Raw genomic sequence first — 6000 nt, forward strand, 5'->3', positions numbered from 1 at the left:
GATCAACTTCCACATGTTTTGTCCTATCATGCTGTACCGGATTATCAGCTATATCTCTTGCTGACTTATTATCACAGTATAGTCTCATGGTTTCCTTTGGCTTGAACCCAAGCCCCTCAAGAAGCTTTCGAAGCCAGAGAATCTCACAAATGCCGTGAGCCATCCCTCGATACTCAGCCTCAGCTGAGGATCTTGATACTACCTTTTGTTTTTTACTTCTCCATGTAACCAAATTACCTCCTACAAAAGTAAAGTATCCCGAAGTAGACCGTCTGTCACCTACACTCCCTGCCCAATCAGCATCCGTGAACCCCTCAATTCTCAAATGTCCATACTTCCGATATAGAACTCCTTTCCCAGGTGCAAACTTTAAATATGCTAAGATACGCATAACAGCAGCCATATGATCTAGACTTGGCGAATGCATAAATTGACTTACTACACTTACTGCATAGGCAATATCAGGTCGTGTATGAGCCAAATAAATTAGTCTCCCTACAAGTCTCTGATATCTCCCCTTATCAACTGATTTCTGATTCGAATCCACGCATAGATGATGTTTTTCAACAATGGGTGTATCTACTGGCTTGCATCCCAGCATACCAGTTTCTTTTAGCAAATCCAAAACATACTTACGTTGTGACAAGAAAATACCTTTCAAAGATCGAGCAACTTCAACTCTAAGAAAATATTTCAAATCCCCCAGGTTCTTCATTTCAAACTCAGTCGCAAGATTCTTCTGTAATCTTGAAATCTCATCACAATCATCTCCAGTAATAATCATGTCATCTACATAGATGATTAAGGCTGTCACTTTTTTCTGTCTCCGTTTAACGAACAATGTATGATCAGAATGACTATGATAATACCCAATCTTTTTCATAACTTGAGTAAACCTATCAAACCATGCACGAGGCGATTGCTTCAGCCCATAAAGAGACTTACGCAACCGGCATACTTCGGTACTTCTACCAGCACTGTACCCAGGAGGAAAATCCATATATACCTCTTCCTCCAAGTTCCCATGGAGAAAAACGTTTTTCACATCAAACTGTTTTAATGGCCAGTCCATATTAGCGGCTAAAGATATCAGGACACGTACCGTATTCATCTTGGCAACGGGAGAAAACGTCTCTTGATAATCTACACCATATGTTTGGGTGTATCCTTTAGCTACCAACCTTGCTTTGTACCTGTCTATTGATCCATCGGCTTTGTATTTGACAGTAAACACCCACCGGCATCCAACTGTTTTTTTTTTCCCTTCGGCAAGGACGTCACCTCCCAGGTATTATTCTTCTGTAACGCCAACATTTCTTCATCCATTGCGTTTGCCCACTTTGGATCCTTTAAAGCCTCTTCCACACGAGTTGGTACTCGAATAGCCTCCATATTGTCTATCAAGGTCTTACGCTCTGGTGCAAGGCCATTGCATGAGACATAGTTGGCTATCGGATACTTTACTTTGCCTTCCAGAGAAAACCTGTCAGGTGGCACACCCCGATTTTGTCTCGGTGGCAACTTATATGTATTTACATCAGTACTTGCATTAGTTACATAATCATCCACAATACTTACCTCAGGTTTATTCAGAGAAGAATCATTGGGCATCACCGTGGAGCTAGAGAGAGAGAGGGTTACAAAAGTAGGCTCGACAATGAACTGTCCTGACTCCAGATCACTCTCGGCATCTTTTGTTTCTGACTGCATGCTGCTCTCGGCAGCAACTTCTGACTCATGCCGTGGCATGTTTGGTATTTCAGCAGCATCTGGCAAGGCATGTATGATCACTGCCGCATTAGGCACGGCATCAGCATGCACGGCCGCAGCATCAACCACAATATTTTCTCCCAAGTCCAACCATTCCAGATCACCAATAGAGCTCTCCCCCTGGTGATCTGAAGATGAAGATACGGGGGCATAAAAAAAACTCCGATTCAGAAAAGGTCACATCCATAGTAACATACATATGCCGAGTCTCAGGGTGATAACATTTATATCCTTTTTGGTGAGATGAGAAACCAACAAACACACATCGAAGGGCACACGGATCCAACTTAGTGTGATGAATTTTCGGAACATGCACATAAGCCACACAACCAAATACCCGGGGCTTGAGAGTATGAGTAGACATCACCTGAACATGTTGAGTGAGGACTTGAAGAGGAGTTCGAAAGTCAATCACCCGAGAGGGCATACGATTAATCACGTAGACAGCATAAGTAACTGCTTCAGGCCAAAAAATCTTAGGAACAAATGCGCCCAGAAGTAAAGCACGGGCCGTTTCTAAGATATGGCGATTTTTTCCGTTTAGCCACTCCATTTTGCTGTGGAGTATAGGGACAGGTTGTTTCATGGAGAATGCCTTGATCACAAAGAAACTCCGACAACTCACAATTAAGATACTCACCACCATTATCAGAACGAAGAACTTTAATTACAGATAAGTATTGTGTCTGAATCATTTGAGAAAAGGTTCGGAATACCATACCAACATCACTCTTATTTTTCACCACATATAACCACGTCATACGAGTGCAATCATCAACAAACGTAACAAACCACTTAATCCCATAAGAAGTAACAACATGAGATGGTCCCCAAACATCAGAGTGCACAAGTTCAAACGGTAAAGCTCTTTTCTTCATACTAGGAAGAAACGAAGCTCGATGGCTTTTAGCAAGAATACATACTTCACAATGTAAGTCTGATTCATTTATTCCACTAAATAGACTAGGTAACATATGCCGTAAATACCCAAAAGATGCATGCCCTAACCGACGATGCAACAACCACACTTCTTGTAAATTACTAGACCGGGACGCTCGAACCGCATTAGCTCTGCCAGAAACGACGTCGTCCACATAGTACAACCCCTCTCTCTTAGTGCCACGCCCAATTATCTCCTTGGTCTGAATATCCTGAAGGAGACAAAATGATGGATACATTAGAACAACACAATCCAATTGTTCAGTAACCTGTGGTATGGATAACAGATGATGGGATAAAGAAGGAACAAGCAAGCAATGATGTAGGGGAAGTGTAGGGGTAAGATGCACAGTGCCGGCACTACACACGGGTGCCAAAGTACCATTGGCAGTTGATATATTTTTCCTGTGAGATGTGGTCATGTATTGAAACATATTTTTATCATATGTCATATGATCCGTTGCCCCAGAGTCCAGAATCCAACATGTATGGTGCTGATTTTCAGAGGCTAAGAGAACACATCCCACGGTACCTGAGTCCATTAATAAAATTTTACGGCTTCCTGCAATCTGTACTGAAGCAGGACAAACCGATAACAACTCTGATTTGAGAAACACACCACCAATACCGTAGCAGCCCCAAGTCTTTCTAAGGTAACAGACAAGCAGTAGACAAGTACACACTGCACGTCAATACACGGTACAATTGCAGGAAAAAAAAAACATAGCAATCCTCATGGCAGCAGCAATGTATTGCGCTGCACAGCAATATACAGCAGCAGATCCTCACGGCAGCAGCAATATATTGCGCTGCACAGCAATATACAGCAACATACTGCACACACAGCAGTACCACACCCACACGGCAACAATACACAGCACTGCACAGCAATACACAGCAGCAGACTGCACACACAGCAGTACCACACCCACACGGCAACCCTGTTTGCTGCAGAAAAATTGCAGAAAAAACAGCACCACCTACGCTGCTGCACACGCAGCAAGATTACACACACACACGGTACCACTGTTTTCTGCAGAAAATTTGCAGAAAAACAGTCAACCAAGCACAGCGGAAAAACTAGGGTTTCGGCGCTCTGATACCAAATAGAACTTTTATGGGAATTAATTCTTCTATTACTTGTTTAGAAATATATACATGTGCTATCATAGTTTTACAAGGAAACAAAAAACATATACACAAACCTATCATAGTTTTACAAGGAAACAAAAAACATATACACAAACCTACTTAATAAATGACTCCTATTATTAACATTCCCTATTTTTCCTAATATTGACTCACGCTAACACAAAGTTTTATTCTTGCGTCTCTTTAACCTAGTGGGGGTATGTATGTTGTTGTTCCATCATCACATTGTCACACAGTTGTTTAAAAATTCCCACTACATCTGTCGAACTCGAAGACTTGGAGAATATCAACTTGGGAGACTGGGAGTCATCTCACAAAGTTAACAACTCTATATAGACTGATTTAGAGAAAGTAATTACTGCATGCTCATTTCTTTTTTAAGAAAATTAACGAAAAGTTTAAAAAAAACTTTAGTTTTAATGAAAAATGATAAATAAAGGTGTAGTGAATAGTACCAGGGAAATGTAAAAATATGATTTTTTGTTAAAAGTGAACTGTACCTAGAGTGTTTTGTTAAAATTCCCTTCTTTTTTCTACATTTATTTGTCCATTTTGTCCTTTAATGTTAGTTGAAGATGATGTTACAGGGCATTCAGAACCAGCCTTGAAGTGAATGAATTAGAAAGAACGAAGAAGTAAGGAAATGAGACGACTCTTTCTTGAACTATATCATAAACAGATCTTCCCCTCCACACCAATCACGAGTTTTTCTCCATTCCTCTCGTATATCGTCGTAACGCCCTTAATGCTAGGTTTTGAAAAAGACTTTTCATGTCATTCCCATTTAGGTTCGATTCGGATCCCTCCGTTGTTTCCTTTTCCTCCCGCACCTTTTTCTCGAAATGAGAAAGAAGATGGTACACTCGAATTGTATTATTTAAGTGCTTATTGCTTGCCAAAGATCCTACTTCTACAATTGGTAGGTCACCGGGTTATTCAAATAAGTTGTGTTTTCTGTGGTTTTCCCATGTTACAACTTCCGCACCAATTCAGTCGATCTGAAATGGATCAGTTAAACATTCTCTTTTATGTGGTATTCATTCTCCTTCAGCTCTTGAAATCACATTCAGCAGTGGTTGGAACAACTCACAAAATCCAAGCACTTCAATTAAAAGTTAAAAAAAAATTGTGCTGGGAAGAAAAATTGTATTCGAAAATCACTTTAGCAATATGATCATCTATGAATTGTAAGCATTATAACTATGCCAACTTACTTGTCACATTTTCTCATTCATGTATTAACTCAAATATATATGACAAATCAAAATAAAATAGACGAGTGTACATAATAATATTTTGACATTTTTAACATTAAAACTTCAAAAAAGTGAAGATTGGTATGGAAAAATTTGTTTTAGACATAACACAACACTTGAATACAAAATGAATTGTCAAAATAACTCATAATACATTTTTGAGAAGTACGACTTAACTCGTAGTTACTTATTCATTTATAATTTTCTCAAAGGATTTCATATATACATAGGCATTTTAATTGAAGCAAAGAAGGTCCTACAGCCTTTTATTGCACGTGGTAGCAAGGTGGGAAGAACCAACACTCAAACAAAACCAGGCCTACCTTCTCTGTTCCATCATCATCAATTCATCGTGGCTCTCAATTTTCACATTGTTGGCAAATGCAGCAAGCAAATCATTTCTGTTTTTATAAAAAAAATTGACATTTTTGTTTTATTTTTAATTAACGAATATAAATGTAGAAATATAATTGTAGGCCTTAATTTTTAAACTAAATATTGGATTCAATATTCTATTATTCCCTCTAACAAGGGCCAAAAAGTCATAGACCTTAATATGAAGGTGAAGTAATTAAGGAACCTCCAAATTGACCTAATAACACAATTTTCTCGTTAATCATATGTCACATTTTGATTAATCAATTGATTCTCTAAAGTTACTCATGTAAATAATACAGGTTCCTAAATTCTAATGATGGATTTTTTAAGTTGATCGTACCATTTTTATTTGCTTTTAGTTTTGAATTTTAGAACAATTGTTTTTGCAATTATATTATGCGTGTGTTTTGATTCACGGTCGAAAAAAAATTTCGTGATGGATACCATTGATTTACGAATACCCACAAAAATAACAAGTAGGCAAACAACAGTAAATCAAGTAATG

This window comes from the organism of the source record quoted next, unplaced genomic scaffold (assembly GCF_019419815.1).
Source record: "Pyrus x bretschneideri cultivar Hongxiangsu unplaced genomic scaffold, Pyrus_bretschneideri_v1 Contig8, whole genome shotgun sequence".
Lineage (NCBI taxonomy): Eukaryota > Viridiplantae > Streptophyta > Magnoliopsida > Rosales > Rosaceae > Pyrus > Pyrus x bretschneideri.